Below are 14,420 nucleotides of genomic sequence, written 5' to 3' on the forward strand. Positions count from 1 at the left end.
CATTTTAGTTGTTCGTATTTGTCATTGTAAGAGGTCTCTTAGTATAGTAATCCTTCAGTGCCTGAGCTTATGCAGAGGAAATAAAAGTAAATAATTGGAATATATGTATATTCAGTGACATGATAAAACATTCCTGAAATTCCATTCTCATCTGGGAATGGATAACACTTTAAATTCTGTCCTATTCCTTAAATATTACAGAAAACAACTGATAATGTTACCAATAATATTTCGAAAAATTTACTAAAGAACCCTGAGGTGTGGAGATCTGTAAACGTGCCTCCCAGAGCCACAAGTTGAGCTGACATCTCATGCATTCAGATCTTGTCACAGACACCACTGCTGACAATTGCAACCAGCTTTCCAGCTCACCAAGAAAAGGTCTGTCATTTTACAAACTTGCCAGCTGAAAAGAATTCTTCTACTCTTTCCATGACAGATGTCTTGTCCTGCTCTGCAGTTTCAGATCATTGAGATCCTCCTCCACTCATTTGGTTGAGCTGGGCTCTGGCAGCAGTCACGCATTTATCCTTTGTTAAACACTCAGGTCTAAGCAGCAGCCAAGTGACACTCATCAGGCTGTTGGAAGTAGTCAGCGTAGCATGACACAGCTTGGGGCTGGAGAGATTTTTTTACCCGTTAGAAAAATTCCAGCCATTAGGAATCAAACTTTGATTTATGGAGAAACCAAGTATGAAAAAACCCCAAAAGACATACAATTAATTCACTTTTATTTCTGTTTACAAAGTACTTGTTTTACAACTCATTGAGACTGATTTTTTAGGCAATGTAGTAGAACATTACTAGCATAGAGGTTCCCCCCTCCCTGAAGAGAGCCTGGGTCTGCTCCTCCTTGGCAACTCGAGGTAGAAAAAAGCTCGATCAAGAGCAAGCATATGTCTCTGAGGGCATCCTGCAGGGAGCTGCAAGTCACTTAGTCTGCCTTTGGCTGAGGAAATTGGTCTTGGCTCTTCCCTACCCCAAGAAGGGCTTCCTTAATCTCTGCAGAGAAAAGTCAAGGTTGCAGAGGAGATCAGAACACAGTATCTCCATGCATCACTGTTCAAAGCAGAAAGCCCTGTTCTCGGATGTTTTGCCACCTTGTCCTCCTGTGATCCTTCCTCCGCACCACCACCAGTAGTTTTCAGTGGTGCAGCAGGTCCTGACCCTCACCCATCTTTCTTCGTTTCTTGTTTCTCCAGAGCCTCCAGAGGCTCAAACTGGGGAGCAGGAGAGGATGTGGGAGAGAGTCCTGGGAGGAAAACAGCAGAGAATGCCTGCCAGGTATGCAGGAGGAAAGAAAGTAATTACCCCTCTCCCTGCTAGCTTCTAGAGCACTTACATCCCTGTGAAGCCCCACCTCTCAGCCAAGAGGGCTGATTCATTTACAGCATTTGTATAGGTGAGAGAGCGTGGGAGGCTAGCTGTTCACAGTTGTGTGACTGGATGGAAAAGTGGAAAATGGGAGAAGGGAGCTGTAGAGAGGAATCATAACTGAACATTGAGGTGGAAATAAATAACATTATGAACTAATTGTCTATACAATTTTATCTTTTAAACATTATGTCAGTGTTTTGTTTAAACATGTACATAAAATTTTAAATATCCCTACATAGCCAAAAGCAATAACCTCCAAAACAATAAAGGAAAATATGAATTATGTCTTTTTTCTCACATGCTGAATTTCAGCCCTGAGAGGATTTTACTATTGAAATTATAAATCATTGGTGTATTACTGTTATAAAATGAATGCAAGACTCATCATTTCAAATATAAGTCCTGAAGGAATTGGAAGATCTTGGATTATTAAAATATTTTTTGTTCACAAACAGAACAAGCCGAACAGTCTGTCATGGTATTGGCCAACTGCTTTTTCACAACTTATTTTTTCCTGTTTGGTTTTGCAGTGGCTCTGATGTACACAATTTGTCTTCCATCTCCTAAAGAGAGTGTTGTTTTATGAGCATATGTTATTCTCAAATGGGTTTTGAATACCTATGTTTTCAGGAATAGATTTTCAAGACAGCAATTGTTTGCCATTATGTACCTTGAGCAGAGGAACTGTCTGTGCATGAAGCTTTCACTTAGATTCAATACCCTATGCTTTCTGTCAAGTACAAAAAAAAAAAAAATTGCCCTTTATTCTCAGTGACAAAAATAAGATCAGCAAGTTGATAAATTAGCAAACTCTGTGATTGAAAACATCTTTAAGTGTATGTGGACCAGGTAGTCAAAGCCTGTTGCACTCAGTGCCCCAACAGCTTTCCAGCAATGAGTACATAAGGTTATTAGTGGAGACCTAAGCCTGTGGCCTTATTTTTTTTTTGCATAACCCACAGTACTTGCCTTTGAAAAGCTGCTAGTTATTATGTACCCTTGAAAGCCAGGCTCTCAGCTTTAACAAATCTAGAAGCTAAATTGTGTTTGTAGGGGATATCCACAATAGCAAAACATTTTATCAGTGTTGATAGGTGTAACCCCAAAAGAAGTGATCCTCAAGCACTAAAAATTAGTAGCATCCCATTTTTCTGAATACAGAGGTCAAGAAGCTTTGCAGTTGAGTAGAAAACTGAGAGGGACCAGCTGTGCCTCCTGTCACCAGCCAACATCCCACTCCTGGCGTCCAGTCCAGACCTCTGTCAGGAGGTCTGTGTGTCCACAGCAAACTGTTTTTTGAATGGAAGGAGTTGCACTACTGGAAGTTCATGCACTACTTAACGGAACTAGCCAATGCATTACTCAGAGAAGGTCCGTTTTCTTCATCATTCAAAAATGTAGTAATCTAACTGGCAGCACAGATTCTCAGTCTAGGATATATTGGTTCTCACTGTTACCCCGTATCAAATTTTCTATTCCTCATCAGGTTTCTAACAAAACTGGCAAAAGGAGAGCTGGTATATTATTGGATTGAAGTCCATTGAAGTTTTAAATGTTAGCTGATACAAAGGAACTTCAGGGCACTGCACCTCAGTGACACTAGACAGCAGATTGTAGAATTTGATACAAATGACCATTGGGGTCTGCTGTCTCTCCAAAATAAAGAGAGAGATCCCTTCACTTCTCACTTGAAGGCGGTTTACAGAATCTTTTTTTCTATAAAGTTTGTGAACCAGACTCCTCTCATCACAGTTACTGGGGCTCCTGTATGTTAAGCACTCTTGAAAATCAATCTGACAGTGCAGAAGCCTGACTTCAAAGAACTGGTTTTTCAAGGGTGTGTCAAATTTTATTTTATATCTGAATTTATCTATTTGACTTTTTAACTTACATAAACATAGATAAATTAAATGTTGTTTAAGTATAAATCTGTATGCACACATATTCATAGCAAATCTGAATTAATTTATCTTTTCTTGCTGTGTACCAAGCACACACCTTGACTGAGTAGAGGTTAACTTGATTTTATACTAAATACATATACTTTTGTACAGTATATGCCTACCACACCAAACTATTCTAACACATTTTAAATTTCCAAATGGATTGCAATGAACAAATTCTTGCAAACACTAAACATAAAGAGAATATATGTTTTTTCTAGAGGACAAGAAAATTCATGCCATATTAAAAATAGCTATCTTTTGCTACAAAAGGCAATTCCCATTTTCATTTCAGATATTATTTGCAAAAGGAACATGCTAGGATATCCAGGTTATTATCTTGTGTAGTCAGATGATTTACTTTATGAAAAGATTAGTAGTACTTTGTGCCTGATGTATGAACGTTTATTTAGTGTTATTCCAGAATACTCAATCATGGTTCAGTTGTCAGTTTTTGATCCCACAGTATGATTGTATGTGTATATACAGGTAATAGAAAATTGAAATGAGGATCTTTAGAAAGCAAGGCACCTTTTGTCTTGCTGGTTGTTCTAAGTCAGTCAGGTCAGGCCAGCGAATGACTATGCTGATATAGCAAAGTTAGTGGATTGTTCTGATATACAAGAATACTTCTCAAAAGTGTAAAACTCAATGTAACACATTAGTAATACAATCACAAAAATCTGCTCAGGGAGTAAGGTATTGAGGCTGTGTATATCAGTGTTAAATACTTGACAATGAAAACTACCTTTGGTCAATAACTACTGCACTGTAACTTTCTCTTCTTTCCACTCCCTCTCTCTTTCGACTGTGTCTTTTTATACAAAGTAGGTGCCATTGATGGGCTTTTAGAGCACTCCTCAAAAATGGATCCTACAAGATTAGTAAATCAGTGGCTGAAAATGCTTATAGAAAATTTCTTTAATTCTAGCAATAACTGAAGCATGTGGGTGGCATAGTGTCAGGTTGGGTTTTTTTCAGTAGTTCCAAAAGGATGCTAAGCAGTAGCATCAGATGAAAAAATACAAATGTAAATGTCTCTCTGTAGTAGTGGCTTACAGTATTTGCAGGTTCTCCTTTGCTGTCTTATGAAGACAAAAGCATGTCCTCTTTCCATGCTCAACATTTAAAAGGTGAATGCTGAAGGACAGTGAAGTAATTACCAAGGAAAGAATACAAACCATTTTGAAATAATAGGCCTTTTTAAATTAAATTAATTTCATTGCCACTTTTAGATACTTATGGTTAGTGAACCATCAAAAGTACCTTTACACTTCTAGTAAGCTCTGTAGCAGTTGTTGTCAGTGGTGTTAGGAATTAGCCAAGATATTGTCCTGTGCTGTGCAGAAGGCTTCCAACGTCCTTTTGGATTTGGGCCAGTTGCTGCAGTAGATCAGTAGTTTGAAAAATCCACTGACCTGCTTTGTTTATATTTAGAAAAGATATAGTGTATTTATATATTTAGATATAGTATATTTATCTATTGATATAAAGAGAGAAATAAGAATGAATATGCAATGGCAGTTTGTGTCTTATGCCAGTAGGGCTGCCATGAGGGTTTGCCAGATCGGTTTTTTTTACGGCATTCCCCTCCTGTGTCCTATCCAGCATGGTTATTTTAAAACCTTTTAAAGCCATGTCAGAAGCAAATACAAATGTATTTCTTTGGTGAGGAGGACCAACTGCATTACAGGTTTGGTCAGACACAGCAGCCAAGGGGAGGGCAGTGATCAGTACTCTTGGCTAGTAAGAGTGGATTGGGCTGGGACATAGCAGGATAAATTTAAAAAAATGACATAAAGGGTATTAAAGCAGGCACAGTTAATAGGAATAGATTTGAAAGGCAAAAACACACAAGTCTGAAACAGTTTGATTTGGGAACATGAAGCCTCTAAGCAGCCAGGTCTGCAAGAAGGCAGTTCTAGGATAAGGGAGGATGAAGGCCCCTTGGGGTGGAAAACTTTTCTGAAATGCAGATGTGGGGCTAGTGAAGAAATACCAGGGAATTGAATCTGAGAAATAGCTGTAGACTGAGGAGTTAGTGGGGACAGCCCAACCCTGGCACGTCTGACTTGGATTTGAGTCACGAACTCAGACTAAGATACCATCAATACCAGATGCTGGCATCCTGTAACAACAACAATAAAAAAAAGTAACAGCAATGTTGTAGCCTTACCTAGTGGTCCTGATTTTGACACAAAGTTACCATTTTTTTCTACTTTGTGTATTAATCATGCTTTCCAGGCATTTTCAGCTATGTGGAGGTCAGAAGGGAAGTCTTGTCTCTGCAGAGTTATGTTCCAGTGTACAAAGACAGGAAGGGTCCAAAACGGATACGTGACACAGAGAGAGGACTGTGATAGTAGAGATGGTGTGGAAGCATTGTTCTACCTTTCCGCAGCTTGCAATATGCTGTTTTGCTACAGTGCATTATGTAAGAACAGGAGGTAGTGCTCCTGTGGTGTGAATGTGCAGATGAAGTAAAACTTTCTGCTAAATGTTTTCTATTTTGCAAAAGCTGTCTGTGTAGCAGCATACATGGAGGAGAGGAGGGCAAGTAATTTGGATCCTCTTGTCAATGCTTGTCAAGTTCTAACCACAAAATCAGTCATTGCTTTAGTTCTGTGTCCCTTTTAGGTTCTTATTTAAATCTTTAGTCTGTTTAGTTCCTTTTATGCCAAAGATGAGTCATCTTTTCCCTGCATGGCACTCCCTTTGTCTCTTCCGTAGGTTGTTACAGGCTTCACTAATTGAGTGTCTTCACTCACACAGTTGGTAAGATTGTTTATATAGGTCTTGCCATTTAGTCTCCATTAGCTTTCTTCTTGTCATCTTTGCTAAACTTCTCTCTTAACAGGTTCATCTCTTCCTTTCTGTAGATAGGTGCCTTTTTTCTATTCTTTTTAAGATATAGTTAGCTCTCTCCTGCTTCATAAAATTGCAGACTTCATGATGTCTTTCAACTTGATTTGCTATCTTATTCAGTTCTCAGTTTTTCAGTCACCGTATAGGACTAAACAATCTGTTTTCCTATGTTTCCACCTCTCGTATTAAATTCCTTCTTCATCTACACATATTTTATTACATATTTTGTAATAACCGTTATAGAAGTAGTAAACAACTAAATTTCTGACCATAAAAGAATGTTTTGTTTATACTTCTTAGATTAGGACGCAATAGCTACATTGGATTATGGAGCTGGATCCACTGAGATAGTACGAACTTCACCTACTTAGTGTACTGTATTTAATTGCCTTTATTTTCTCAGTTTTGTTGCATTTTCTTCTGTGTTAAGATTTAGATGAAAAATAAGGGTGATTAAAAGATATTTTAGGGCCTGGGGATGGCTAGTGAGTGAATCTGGAGCCCAGGTGATTTTTTCCTTCCTCCTTTCAGTTACGGGTGGTGACCTTGTAAAAACCAGATGGGTCCAGTCTATTAATACATGGCTCCATGGCTGGTGTCATGATAATAACTTTGGGGATTTTGACATTGGAATGGCCTACACAGCACTAGGTTTACAAGTATTAGATGGGAGTCACCTTTCTCAAAGAAGGAAGAGAAGCTTCACTCTGGAGCTTGCAGGTCTCGTTGATAGGGCTTTCTATGATTCTGTGGATGTTCATGGCCCTCAGGAGTCTTTCATAAAGTGGTGTTGACTAATAAGTGCTAATTCCAGATAGTTATTTAGTCCTGTTCAGGACAGCATAATTTATTGAGTAATCATCACTTTCTGGAATCTGTTCATCTTTCAATTGCTTTTGCATTTATTATTAATTATATTTAAATATAGTAATGAAAGGGAACTACTTTGGGTTTGAGTCTGTCTGTACTCGGCACTGGTGAGACTGCTCCTCGAATCCTGTGTTCAGTTCTGGGCCCCTCACCACAAGAAGGATGTTGAGGCTCTGGAGCGAGCTCAGAGAAGAGCAACAAAGCTGGTGAGGGGCCTGGAGAACAAGTCTTACGAGGAGCGGCTGAGAGAGCTGGGGTTGTTTAGCCTGGAGAAGAGGAGGCTGAGGGGAGACCTCATTGCTCTCTATAACTACTTGAAAGGAGGTTGTAGATAGGCTGCTGGCCTCTTCTCCCAAGTGACGGGGGACAGGACAAGAGGGAATGGCCTCAAGCTCCACCAGGGGAGATTTAGGCTGGACATTAGGAAAAAATTCTTTACAGAAAGGGTCATTGAGCACTGGCAGAGGCTGCCCAGGGAGGTGGTTGATTCACCTTCCGTGGAGGTGTTTAAGGCACGGGTGGACGAGGTGCTAAGGGGCATGGTTTAGTGTTTGATAGGAATGGTTGGACTCGATGATCCGGTGGGTCTCTTCCAACCTGGTTATTCTGTGATTCTATGGTTCTATGATTCTCGCTTACTCTGAAGTTCTGACTAAATGTTCAAATGACTCTCAGTTGTCCTTATTTTCTTTTAGGATGTCAGATAGATGTAAAGGCAGTGCACTTGCAACTAGATTGAGAGGTTGATTCTAATAACCATTTAGATCCAGGTCTTCACTTAACATAAATCAGACTCCCTCCTAAGTATATGGGGCTGTTCCCATTTTTCTGCATATTTATCCCTGGTTAATTTAACTTTGGTATGTATTCACTCCCCTGATAAGAAATTCACAATATATTGCAACATTTCAACAGACAGTTTAGTAAGAATAAAGTTTGGATGTTTCTTCCCAATGATTATAGTAGGTTTGGAATCCAAAATTGAATTAATGAATAAAAATGTGTGAATAGGAAACCATCTGTGTCTGTTAACTGCTGAATGCTTTGATTGATACCTCAGTAAAACAGGCATGTATTTTTTCTTCTCAAAAGTATTATGTGATGTGAGACAAAGTTTAGGAAATGACATTGTCTGCATCTTCTTTTTTCCTCCTTTCATCATTTTGCACAACTAAAGCCCACTACAGAGTATCTGTAGCTGCGTGCCATGAGAATGTGAGCTTATCTTTTATAGTGGTTCTTTCCCCAGTTATTGTGGCCTAACAAGTGTAGCAATTCCTCAACAGCATCCACCACTTTGGAGTTTTCATCTGCACTTTCCGTCATGTCTGCGTTCTCTGCCTTGACGTTCAACTCCGCTACATTCAGCTATACATACAACTTCCACTGTCTTTTTAAGACTATTCAAAATTGCAGGTTTAATCAACTCACTGAACTTTCTTCTGGCTGTATCTGCTGTTCTGTCCTTTCAGATGTAGGTGGAAACTCGGTGTCAGAGCAAAGGTTCAGTGCTAAATGAAAATGGTACCACTCACCTGTGTGTGCAAATGCCAAACCCAAGCAGTTTCTCTGTAAAGAAATATAATGTACTCATAAACCACACAAAACTATAGTAGACCGTATCTGACATATTGCCACCTTCTTAGCAACAAATCTGCCAGTGCTTCTTCCTACATCAATGCTCAACACTGGAGGGGGCTTACTTTGCATAATCAAGAAATTAAAGTTTAGTTTGTAACATCTGCAGTATAATATTGTTAGAATAATTGTTACAATTCTATACTCTCTTGCATGCATTTTTTTCCCCAAGATTTTTTTTCAATTGTATCAGTTTGCATCAGCTTAAAATATGCAATGTCATTTGAATTTCATCGTGTCTTAAAATAAAAAGCCTTTTGGTCAAAAATTAAATAAGTGAAAATCCCAAACCTCATTTATAACCCACAGCCTAAGAATAACTTTTTAATTAAAGGCAGAGGATCTTGTAGTCCGATTTTAAAACATTTTACTGCTTTTTATAATTCGGGTGACTGAAGCATTCCATATTAGTAGCAGCATATTTGTTTTGTGCTGAAAATTTCTGAGGGTTTTTTTTAGTGCTTTATTGCTGTTCATGCAAAGCAGATTATATCCATTCTATTCGTCACCCCTTTTCTAGCTGCATAGCAAGGATTAAACTTCACTTTTTACCTGCAGGTAATAAATTATCTGCTTTCTGAGTGTTCGGAGTTCCTCATTGCTTCTACTGAAGTAAATGTGTGATGCCTACTCATTATTTGTTTTCTCTTCTGATGGGCTAGTAAGCTGGAATTCAGCTAAAATGCTTCAACACTCAGACAAAATGCAATAAAATATCCATCTACATTTTGAAAGACGTTACTAAATTGAATTGTTATGACAGAAAAATCACACGCAATACTGATTCCTAGCATACTCTCTGCATCTGTTTTCCATAGCATATGGATTATAAAGAAAAGAGTATATATTATGATGAGGAGGGAAGGCAAGAGACTTCTTCTTGGGAAGTAAAAGTGTATTTTTGTTATTTATAGTCTTGTTTAACTTGCTTTTCCTGTGATACCAAGAAGTAATTACAGCCAATCATCCATAAATAATTCTATGATCCTATGATCACTGTGTTTTGCAAAGAGATTAATGCTCATGAGTGCAGAGGTCAGTGGTGCATTTCACCACATAAGAAGGATCCATTTAGGCCGTACAGATTTTCAGATGGGATGTAAATATCTTGCCTTTTCCATGGCCTCTAAAAGGTGGTTTGCCTCCTGATATTCAACTGACAGCTTTAGGGATGCTTCCCTTATACCTAAACTGCAACATTTTCAAAGTGTCCTAAAAATCACATTTTAGTAGTTTTCTTAAAATCTAAAGACTTATGACTCTGCTTGCAGTAAGTTTAGTGCCTGCCTACCCTGCAGATAAAAAGATTTTTAGAAAACTGCCCATCTTTAAAACATAGTCAGGTGGAGCAAAGAATAACTTTAATTGTTGAGGGCCTCATCAAACTAAATGCTAACGCTGTGAAATGTAAAGAACACATTATGTTTCAGCACTGCACTCTCCTTAATAGACTTCAGTAAATTACCCTCATTCAGTCTCTGCAAGCTGTGGTGGCATTCACCTTCACTGCTCCAGGCAGCTCATGATGGCTTGCCAGAACCACAACACTGACAGGACTCCAGCCTGTCTTTCTGCCTGCTTATCACCTACATTTCTGGATAGCATCATCTGGTTTTGTATGAGGGACATATTTATTCTTTCTGATCTGTTAGTAAACAACATATTTTCTCTTATTTTAGCCTGGAAGAGAGTGGATATAATGCACGAATCAGTCCACCATGATTTTTTTTTTTTTTAAGAAATGAAAAGAATTAGGAAGAGGAGTTCTTTTTCACTTCAAACCATTCTGCAAGGAACTGGAATTAGGAAACTTTTTTTAAAAAGAATCCAGAAGTATAAAAAACATCTTGAATCATTTGCATTGTGAAAATCAATATTGTGAATTTTAAGGTTGGGGAGAGAATTTTGTTGTATGGTAAATGCTACAAATACTGTTTCTTCAGGCTCCAAGTGACTAGTAAACGATTTCATGAACTGGAAAATAAGAAATATGCCCGAGGGTCTTTTAAGGAAAAAACAATTAATTTGTTTTCTGTGGTGAAAAAATTGAGATAAGAGCAGAATTGTCAAAAGCACATCTGTCTGATTTTTAGAAGTCAATTTGGTGTGCATATATACCTTTCAGAAATTCTTCAGGAAGTATTATTGAGCAGCCGGACTTTGAGGTGCGAATTGATACTTATAGTTTTCAGAAGTACCAGGGGGACCCTAACTTTCTCTGAAACTCATAGGTTTATATTTTCAGTACATGTGACTGGTGTATTTTCTATGTTTAGAGTTCTCAAGGCTAATTATTTCAGCAGCCTGTTCTTTCTTCCCATCTGTGTGTTTACCTCTGAGCAGCTGAAAAGATCAGGACCATGCAGGCACACCCCAGGGTAGATTGTTTACAAAAAAACATGTATCTGTTACAGCTAGCAAATCCCATTATTGAGATAATTACAAGATGTTTATGAAACACTTTGGAGATGTTGTAGTTGAGATAACAAGGTCATTTGGCTAAAGCCACCTGCAGAAAGGAAACTCTGAAGCCAGTGGCCCCTGAGTGCCGAGAAGGACATGATAGCCAGAGGAGGTTTTCCAGGATTTTATAGCAAGAGGCGTGTTACAGGAAAGCATTTTTCCTCATAACATTCTTTAAGAATAAATGCACGCAAATTGAGATGTGACTGTTTAATAAATGAGTATGAATAAACATAGCATGAACCTGAACATTTTCAATCAAGATTTGAATTCAGAGGCAGAAAATCTCTTCCTAACAAATTTATAGTATAGCCAGGCTTCTCTTTACTTTTTGTAAGTCACGTATCGTGGTGGTAAATTTCCCAGCGGTACAAATAACCAACACAGACTCTACACTAACTTGAACTTTAAAATAAGTCTTTTAATTTCAGACCACTCTCCGATTTGTGGATTTTGGAGTAAGTGTTTCTGAAAAAAAAATATATATATAAGCCAATTGTAAATATTTTCTTCTACTGCTTGTTTTTTTACAGGATTTGCTACATTAACTCCTGAAAACAACTAGGTACATACAGGGCTTATTATCGCTACAATATCATCAGTATCATCACAATAAATCTTTTAAATGAGTAAAAGTGAGAAAATTGTTTTCAAAAACAGTAAGATTTCTGTCTTAATCATCCTGTTGCATCCAAAACCTATACTAAAATCAAAATCTTTTACTTAAAGTCTACATGGAACATCTTTTCATGTCCCCAGTGTCTTTTGTCTGGCTAACCTAGCCCATGAGTTAACTTAGGGGACTGAGACAAAGCTAATGTAACATCAATTGAAGGGCTCCCTTTGACTTCAATAAGCTCTAGATCAGTCTGAGATGCGCTGTGTTATAAGTCTTCTGCTTATAGCCCCAGTGGACTAGTTTTGCAGAAGTTTTATAGCTGAAGAGAGGTCATACACCCACTGCACACGTCTGACCACAGGTATTCCTGCTCCTTGATGGGCTGCGCCAGAGATGGCTCAAGGGCATGCGCAGAGCTTTCCTGTAGAACAAATATACTTGTGGTTTACTGGATTCTTTGGGTGTCTGGAGAAGTTGCTTGATTTATATGGTTCAAACAGCTGGCAAAGGCCTTGTTATCTTTTCCCATTCTTATCTGAATGTGCTTGGGTATGTGTATGAATGTGTGTATATGGATATATGGATGAATCTGGGTTTGCACATTACATTACTTGGTAAATGAAACTATCATTTACAGTTTCATACACAGCGGTTCTGTAGTGCATTTCCCCCCTTAATAAGTACTGTGGGGACTAATAAGCCTATTTAGTGTGCTGTTAGGTTTCTGTAACTAGAAATACTATGTGTACAAAGTGCTCTGGATACTTAGATTTATTACTCTGACAGCTACAGTTTGTTTGATGTTTCAGAAAGCAGGTAAAATAAATGAGAAGTACTCCACTTATTTTGGCTTCTTATTGATCAATGTGACTTGTTAAAAAATATTTTTTTTCTGGCTGGTTGTGCAATTTTATTCCATCTGAAAGTGAGAGCAATTTTAGATATAATTTATACAAGAAATTTTGATTTTTTTTTCTGCTTACTAATTTTGTAATCTTGAATTGTATGCCTTTTTGTTACAATACAGACACCAATTAACAGATAATACATTAAATATCTCCATTATTCAATTTAAATTTATGTCTATAAATGGACAAAACCATTTCTATTAAATAATAGAAGGGTCTAGTTAATTGAAGCTTAATTTATATCAATTTAAAAACACCATGAAGTTCATTATCTTCCCTTAAAGGTATATATAAGGTGCACTTAGAAACAAATTCTTAGCAGTCTCTGACTGATTGTCTCATCATTAATAGTCAATTGGTTTTGAGATAATTATGAATGTAAGCAGATTTATTTATTTGTTTGTTTGTTTATCTACCATACTAATTCACAGTGAGTTTCACGTGATTATAGTGCTGTTGCTATTTTAAGTATATTCCTTGTTGATTTCCATATACACCCTAGGGGAGGCTAATTGTAGGTGAAAGCAAAATTCAGAAGAGCGAAATACCTATTTTGCGGTTTGAGTTGCTAGTGTCACCAAGACCTGGTGTTATAATACCTCCTGTCACAGCTTTTCTCCATTCTTCTCTCTCCCTTTCTCCCTCCTCTTTGTCTGATGGAGAGCAGTAGGGGGTTGCCTTTCTCTGGTGGACATTCTGCAGAAATGAAAATTAACAACACAGTGGTTTCCACCAGATTGCTGAAACTAAAACTGGAGGCTTTGGATTTCTGGGTCAATTTGTAACGTTTGTGAACAAGTAGGTGTATATTCCTTACTCTCTTTTCTCCTGCCCTATTGACTTCATCTTTTCAGCATTCTCTAATTTCCAACCATCCTGCTCTTTCAACTGATACCTTTCTGCAGTCCTTGTCTCCCTTCATTTCCAAGCCCAGTCTCCGTTTATCGGGTTTGTTCCAATGTCTATCTCCCATCTCAGGTTGCATTTTTTGGGCCCGGGTTGATCTTGACACACTGTAGCAGTTCTGTTCTATCCCCCTTCAGAGTATCCTTCATTGCACATAAACCCTAGGTGCTTTGGTTCTGGATTTCTTTCTCATTGGCTTCCAGAGGAATGCGCTTTTTCCCAAAAATTGCCGGTCACATTCTCCTCTAGTTCCTTGACATTTTAGCTTTGCTTTTTGAGTCCTAACTGTTCCCTCTCTACTTCAGCTGGATCTGAGTCCTCCCACCTCCACAAATATCCATGGTAGGATTTTTCCTTGTTCTTATTTCCAGATTTTGTCACAAATCTAGCCAGGTGCAGCCAGTACAAGATGGATCTAGCTTCATTGTTTTACCCCTGGCCTTAATAGTGTTGATATGTTCTCTGGGGATGATACCTGTGATGACTCATGCACAGACACTGTGTAGTTCAAAAAAATGCAAGTTGCTTTTCACAGTGCCCTTATACCAGTCCAGCTGTGTGTCTGTCGAAAGCCGTGGCCTATCTCATCAGCCACATGCTCTGGTCCCAGCTTCCCAGTCTTCTGTATTAGTAATTTAGCAACCACACAGTGAGAAAGATAACTGTGTCATTTGCAGACACAAAATGAATGTGTCAAAAAAACGTTTTCTCTTAACTCTTCCAACTCATCCAACTCACTGCATATTCATAAGATCAAATAAATCTTATGCAAAGGGGGAGTCTGCTAAAAGGGGCTGAGTTGAGAAAGAAAAGAAAAGAAACACAGCTTTC

The 14,420-nt window shown here is 38.2% G+C and overlaps 1 protein-coding gene across 5 annotated transcripts in view; it reads left to right on the forward strand.

The window, feature by feature from the left end:
- EPHA6 (EPH receptor A6) overlaps positions 1 to 14,420 on the forward strand; it is a 482,143-nt gene that overhangs the window by 186,089 nt on the left and 281,634 nt on the right. The window lies entirely within an intron of this gene.

Source organism: Phaenicophaeus curvirostris, chromosome 1 (assembly GCF_032191515.1).
Source record: "Phaenicophaeus curvirostris isolate KB17595 chromosome 1, BPBGC_Pcur_1.0, whole genome shotgun sequence".
NCBI lineage: Eukaryota > Metazoa > Chordata > Aves > Cuculiformes > Cuculidae > Phaenicophaeus > Phaenicophaeus curvirostris.